Here is an 8,081-nt window from a genome sequence, read left to right on the forward strand (position 1 = left end):
ATATAGAATGAAAAAGGAAATATCATGACAACACTACAGAAATATAGAAGATAATTAAAAATTATTTTTAAAATTTGTACTCCAATAAAATAGAAAATATCGAAGGCATCGACAAATTTCTACAGTCATATGATTTGCCCAAATTAAATAGGATGATTTACACAATTTAAACAGATCAATTTCAAGTGATGAAATAGAAGATGCCAGCAGAAGCCTACCAACCAAGAAAAGCCCAGGACTGGAAGGATACACAGTCAAGTTCTACAAGACCTTTAAACAAAAACTAATATCAATACTTTTCAATTTATTTCAGGAAATAGAAAAAGAGACAGCACTTCCAAACTCATTCTATGAGGCCAATATCACCCTGATTCCAAAAGCAGGCAAAGACACATCAAAGAAAAAAGTCTTTGGACCAATATCTCTAATGAACATAGATGCAGAAATTCTCAATAAAATTTTGGCAAATTGAATACAAATACATATAGAAAAGATAGTGTACTGTGATCAAGTGGGATTCATCCCAGGGATGCAAGGTTGGTTCAACATACAGAAATCAATAAATGTAATTTATTTCTTTAAGTCAATAGACTTAAAGATAAGAATCATATGATCATCTCAATAGACACAGGAAAAGCATTTGACAAAATACAGCACCCCTTCATGTTCAAAACACTAGGAAAAAATTAGGGATAACAGGAACATATGTTAACATTATAAAGGCTATCTCTACTAAGCCCCAGGCCAACATCATTCTAAATGGAGAAAAATTGAAAGCATTCCCTCTAACAACTGGAAAAAAGACAGGGATCGCGCTCTTTCAACACTTCTGTTTACCACAGTCCTTGAAACACTGACCAGAGCAATCAGACAGATGAAAGAAATTAAAGGGATACACATAGGAAAAGAAGAACTCAAATTAGCACTATTTGCTGATGATATGATTCTATACCTAGAAGACCCAAAAAAGTTCTACCAGAAAACTTCTAGAATTAGTAAATGAATTCAGCAATGTTGCAGGATATAAAATCAACACCCATAAATAATGCATTTCTGTATATCAGTGACAAATTCTCAGAAAGGGAAACTACCCCATTTACAGTAGTCCCCCAAAAATAAAATATTAGGAATAAATTTAACCAAAGAGGTGAAAGACCCCTACAATGAAAACTACAGAACCCTAAAGAAAGAAATCAAAGAAGACCTTAGAATATGGAAACATCTACCTTGCTCTTGGATAGGCAGAATTAATATTATCAAAATGACCATACTACCAAAAGCACTATACAGATTTAATGCAATTCCAATCAAAATCCCAGTGACAATCCTCACAGAAATAGAAAAAGCAGTCATGAAATCCATCTGAAAAAATAAGAGACCCGGAATAGCCAAAGCAATCCTTAGCAAAACAGGTGGCACCACTATACTAGATCTTAAACTATACTACAGAGCAATAGTAACAAAAACAGCATGATATTAGCACCAAAATAGACCTGTAGACCAATGGTACAGAATAGAGGACACAGAGAATAACCCATATAATTACAGTTATCTCATATCAGACAAAGGTGCCAAAAACATACATTGGAGAAAAGATAGCCTCTTCAACAAATGGTGATGGGAAAACTGGAAATTCACGAGCAACAAAATGAAACTAAACCCCTATCTTTCACCATGCACAAAACTGAACTCAACAGGATCAAAGACCTAGGAATTAAACCAGAGACCCTGCATCTATTAGAAGAAAAAGTAGGCTCTAATCTCCATCATGTGGGAATAGGCCCCAACTTCCTTAATAAGACTCCTATAGTGCAAGAATTAAAATCAAGAATCAATAAATGGGAGGTATTCAAACTAAAAAGTTTCTTCTCAGCAAAAGAAACAATCTGTGAGGTGAATAGAGAGCCTACATCTTGGGAGAAAATCTTTACCCCTCACACATCAGATAGAGCACTAATCTCTAGGGTATGAAAAAAACTCAAAAAATTAAACACCAAAGAAACAACCCAATCAATAAATGGGCCAAGGAACTGAACAGACAATTCTCAGAAGATGATATACAATCAATCAACAAATATATGAAAAAATGTTCATCATCTCTAGCAATCAGAGAAATGCAAATCAAAACTACTTTAAAATTTCATCTCACTCCAGTCAGAATGGCAGCTATTATGGATTCAAACAACAATAAGTGTTGGCGAGGTGAGACTGAAAATTGGTACAGACAAAGAAGGTCTTTGGAAAGCAGTATGGAGATTCGTTGGAAAACTGGGAATGGAACCACCATATGGAAAGAAGTATGGAGATTCCCTGGAAAACTGGGAATGGAACCACCATATTTGACCCAGCTATCCCTCTCCTCGGTCTACACCCACAGGATTTAAAAACAGCATACTACAGGGACATAGCCACCTCGATGTTTATAGCAGCACAATTCACAATAGCTCAACTGTGGAACCAACTTAGATGCCCTTCAGTAGATGAATGGATAAAAAAAATGTGGCATATATACACAATGGAATATTACTCAGCAATAAAAGAGAATAAAATCATGGCATTTGCAGGTAAATGGATGGAGTTAGAGAAGATAATGCTAAGTGATGTTAACCAATCCCAAAAAACCAAATGCCAAATGTTTTCTCTGATATAAGGAGGATGATTCATAGTGTGATAGGGAGTGGGGGCATGGGAGAAATAAACAAACTCTAGATAGCGCAGAGGGGTGGGAGGGGAAGGGAGGGGGCTTGGGGTTATTAATGATGGTGGAATATGATGGACATCATTATCCAAAGTATATGTATGAAGACACAAATTTCTGTGAATATACTTTGTATACAACCAGAGATATAGAAAATTATATGTGTAATATGAATTATAATGTGTAATAATGTAATAATAATTCTATATGTGTAATATGAATCATAATGCATTCTGCTGTCATATATAAATTTTAAAAAACATTTTTTAAAAGAATCAATTAAAAAAAAAGAAAGTAAGAGTAATCAAACTGGCAAACAAGTAGAGTAGAAGAACACCAGCCCTCCATATCAAATAATAAAACTAAAAATTGAGAAAATAGAAACAAAAAGCCCCCAAGTAAATTAAAAAAAAAATTCCCTACCTCTTAGAAGAACAGAAAGAAATAGTAAAAGGTTAATAAAAGGAAAATAAGTAATAAAATAGAAATAACCCTAGAAATAAAACCCTAGAAATTCATGGAACTAGAAGCACCTTCTATTGGAATTTGGTCCAGATCTCTTAGATGGCTACTCTTCCTGGATGGAAGTCGTACAGAGATCTACTGGGAAAGTTCCAGTTTCTGGGGATGATTTCTAAACACAACTTTTTTACCTCATGGGGGTTATGTCCTCCAGGGCAGTTTAGTCCTTACAAGCTTAGGGCTGAGTAGTTGTCAATCATGATTGGGTGTCTGGGTTTCTAGTGTCTCCCCAGAGTTCTACTCATATGGTGGGATGAGAGACTACCCTGGGTGGATGGTGCATAGCAGGTTTCCTGTATCCCACCAACCACTCAAATATGAATTTTTAAGTCTCTGTCCCTGAATGGAAACACATTTAGCTGATTGGTCTCCTTGATCCCTCTGAGCCAGTCATTCGCAGAACTCAAAGGAAATCAAGTTGCTCTCCTGTTCTCAGTGTAATCATGCCTGCCTGGACAATTTCCCCAATCCTTTTCTGCCCATCTTCCATATGAGGCAGGGCTCAAAGGAAGAGCAGATTGTCCTTTTTTCCATACGTCTATCTGGGGATGATATTCCAATTGTTGGGGATGAGTTCTAAACAAAACTTTGTATCTTTGTTTAGGGTATGTACTTCAGATCAAGTAAGTCCTTGTACCTTCTCTATAACTGTTTTGGGATCATGATTTTTTGGGGTGTGCTTCAGGTTAGGCAGTAAGCACTGGCTGAGAAAGAGTGGAAGCATTTGTAAGGACTTTCAGGTTCCCGTAGGAACATGATTCAGTATAAACTCCTCAAGCTGACTATCTCCACCTCTGTTTTTTACTTTGAAGTCAAGAAACATGGAGCTCATTTTGTGTGCCAAATTTGTTCTGTTTCTTTCTTTATCTTTATGTTGCTCATTATTTTGTGGTGACAAAACATCACTGTCCCTGCCTGACTCAGATGTATTTTCTTATAGCCTCCATTCACTCTACCAGTATTTCTGTGCTTCTTTGACTCTGTGACAGACCAATAATGACATATAATGAGTTTCTTTAGACATCTTGTTATGAAGCCATATTTCTACCATTCAAATTCCAAACAGCAGAACAAGTAGGAAATGCCTCCTTCTACTTCACCATCTCACTGACATGTTTTTAAGAAGATGACTCTAAATAATGACCTGGGGGTGAATAAACTATAGGCAGGAAAGTGTAAAAGCAGGGAAATGAAGTAAGAGGTCATTGTGGTTGTGCATGCAAGAAATGGTGGATACTAGACCATGGTGATGGCTCTCAAGATAGTATGAAGTGGATTTCTCTTGAAAGTAAAGTCAACTGGTTCTGTCAAAGAATTAGATATCTGGAAAAGACAACTAGGTTGATGGTGGTGCCATTTACTAAAAAAGGGACAACAAGATGTAAAGAAATAAGTATTTTCTTTTCAGAGTAGAGGATTAATTTTTTTAAAAAAGGAAAATAAAAAAGAAAAATAGGGTAAAGGGTTAAAAAATACAGTGTTCTTCCTGGGGAGAGACAAAGTGACTCCTTCAGAGATATTCTGAAGCAGCATCAAGACTACAGATGTGTTCCTGATATGCTGTTTAATTTGTTTGAATGATCAGGAAGATTTCATTGTTATGGAATAAAAACAAACAATTAAAACTTAAAATAGAACTCAGCACCACTGAGGAATAGCTTGTTTTAAAATAGCAACAGTGAAAGGCAGAGTATGTCTTGGAATTCTGTCCAGACCCCGTAGGTGGCTACTCTTCCTGGGTGAAAGTGATGCAAAGATCTATTTGGAAACTTCAGTTGTTAGGGATGAGCTCTAAACAAAACTTTGGGCCTTTGTTTGGGGTATTGCTCCAGATCACAAAAGTCTTTGTATTTTTAGAGTCTGTTTTTGGTTTCCTAATCTAAGCACAGCACACATGTGAGGCCAGCACTGTTCCATGGTAAGTCATTGGTCACCATCTCCCTTTCCAAACAAACCCTTACCCTGTGCCACAATAGAAAAAGAGACCTCTGGGTCTGTTTTCTAATATAGCTCATACCCACAGTACTTCAGCTAATTGCTGACAACAGCTCAGTAAGATGAGTGGGAAAAATACCATTATTCTCAGTTTTAAATGAGGACTATGAAGCAGCAGCCAGACCATCATGGTTAGTAAGCTTGTACTAGAACCTGGGCCTTCTAATGCCTCAGTTATTTTTATTCCATGGCTCATGTCCTCCTCTTCCTTCTAAGCCTGACTGTGCCACTTATGGACAATACTCTATGTTTTTCACATGTGTTCTCTCATCTCTTTAGGACCTTCTATTGTCAATTTCCTTCTCCTTGTTTCCAGTATCCACCTTTCTACCCTCCTTCCCTACCCAACAAAGATTCTAATGTTCGTCTTTTCAATCATTCTCCTGGAAACTCAGTAAAAGCCCAAGAGAACTTCCTGTGGTAACATAAATTCATTAGACAGTATTTGGTGGTTGGCTCCTATCCTTTACCAGTGACCATTCTCATTTCACTAAGCTAACCATAAAAATGTTCTCCATTTTTTTTTTGTAGTTGAATTTTTGCCCACAGCCCCATATGAAATGTTATGGTAGGGTTTTACTCCACCAATTCCTTTGTCAAATTTTGCTCTTCCGTCATATCCAGAGGACCAGCCATCCATCTTCTCAGGTTCCATATAGAGGCTGTTGAGCTCTATCATAGGAAATAGCCAACTGGTCAGATCAGGCCAACTTGGCCTCCCAGCCATAGGCATTGCTTAGAGATCATGTTATAGCTTGAGATCATTTTTCTGCACATTGTTTTAAGTCTCTCAACTCTTCTCAAATCTCTGATTCCTTGTTCACTCTAACGAGATAATGTAACTTTGTAACAAACACCATTATAAGAGAATGACTGCAACTTCTGGTCACTAGACCCACACACTTTCCTGTAGCAGTACTCATCCTTTTCCCTTTCAATTATAGTGAAGCATTTGGTCCTTCTCTATACCAAGTTTTCTCCATTAACCTATGCCTTGAATCCTATCTTCTTCAGTCTTTTATCTTGGGCATTTCCAACTTTCTTTTTAAATATTCAAGTTTCTTTACCAAAAAAAATTAAATCAACAACAGCAACAACAAAAACTTTCCTTAGACCATTTCCTGTTCCAGACATTGTTTTGTCAATCTGTACTCCTTTGTGGAAAATTTCTAATTTTTGCTATCATTTCAATTCTTATTCATTCTTTAACCCCATACTAATCGTGCCTTCTTCCTCTTTGCTCTACCTAAACTTGTCCTAGTGACTAAGGTCACCAACCATCACCATGTTGCTATGTTCAAGGTACACATCCTCATCTGATTTTCTTTCTCAGAGGCATGGCACACAGTAAGCCATTCCATACTTACTTTCAGGAAAGAGTCGGGACTTTTATGGCACCATTACCACTAGGTTTCCTTCTAACTAACTGACTAGACCTTCTTTTATACTGTGCTCTACAGCCTTCTCCTCTTCCTTTACCCCAGTTATTAAATTTCCTCTTCACATTCGACACACTCCTCAGATGATCTTATCAGTATCCTGTACACTGGTATCTCCCAAAACTTGAACTGCTAAGAACTTTCTACTGAGCATCAGATCCATGTATCCATCTGCTTACTCTGTATCCCAATGAAAAAGTCTAATAAGCCTCAGAAAAGCCTCTGAAGTTGTGATATTTCCCCTCAATACCAAACTCTTCCTCAAGGGTAAAATCTCCTTATCCACACAGTTGAGCCCATAAAAATTGTAGGAGTTCCCGGTAATAAGTAATGTCATTCCTGCCTACCTACCATCCATTCACCATTGTACTGGTAATAGCTCTTCAAATTCCCTTCTCCACTTTATGTGTATTTGCTCTAGGTGGAATTGATTCTACCCTCAAGCTCCAGGGGTAAACATATTTCCTAGGTCTAGCCAAGATGCTCCATTCTAGAATAATTGCTGAAAATATTGAAAAATTCCCTTCTTCTAGAGTTGCTGCCCTATGAAGATATAAACCTGGAGTCATCAGCAATGATCCTGTCACCATAAAGAAAGCTTTGTCAAAAGGGTGAAGCCAAAACTGCAGATAAAAAAGATAGGAGAGAGCTACTTCTAAAGACATCATCTGATCTCCTGGGTCCAGCAATATCTGAAGCATTTGATCTATCCCCAGACTTTTCTAGTATTTATTAGTAAATTTTCATTGAGGCACAAGTCAGCTTGAATTGGGCTGCAATCACTTTACAGAAACTGTCTTAATGCCTGTCCTCTTTAGCACCTCTTCTTTCACCTCTCCCTCACCTCTCCCTCACACCCATTTAGTCAGTCCCCAATCTTTTGGGTTCCACTTCCTAATTAGCTAAATATCTCTAAAATCACTCCTTTTCAATCCATTCCAATCACCCATCAAGGTAAGCTACCAAATCTCAGCTGGACAGCCACAACGGCATTTTAAATGATTCCTTGTCTCCATTCCTATCCCTTCACAACACCTTTTACCCGATAGTTAGCAGGATCTTAATGAAACATAAATTTCATCATGTTTGTCTTCTACTTAGGGCTCTTCATTGCTCCCCCTTCTGTATGATCAAGTCCAAAATTGTTCACAAAACCTGAGCTGTGAGCTGGCCTGTGGCTTCATCCCTGTTTCATCTCAGTTCATTTCACCCATTGCCCCTCCCCTTGATTCACTTTATCCCAGCCATAGTAAAAATCAGTCCTCAACCTCAGACCCTTTGCAAATGCTATCCCCATTGTGTAAGACAGTCTTTCCCTTCTTTCTCCATAAATAACTTAATATTATTCCTCTCATTTGCCAGACCTGTCCTTTCTTCCCTTGAGCCAGGTTGCATGCCTGGTCAGCTTGGACTCCATACTTTTCTTC

Source organism: Marmota marmota, unplaced genomic scaffold (genome assembly GCF_001458135.2).
Source record: "Marmota marmota marmota unplaced genomic scaffold, marMar, whole genome shotgun sequence".
Taxonomy (NCBI): domain Eukaryota; kingdom Metazoa; phylum Chordata; class Mammalia; order Rodentia; family Sciuridae; genus Marmota; species Marmota marmota.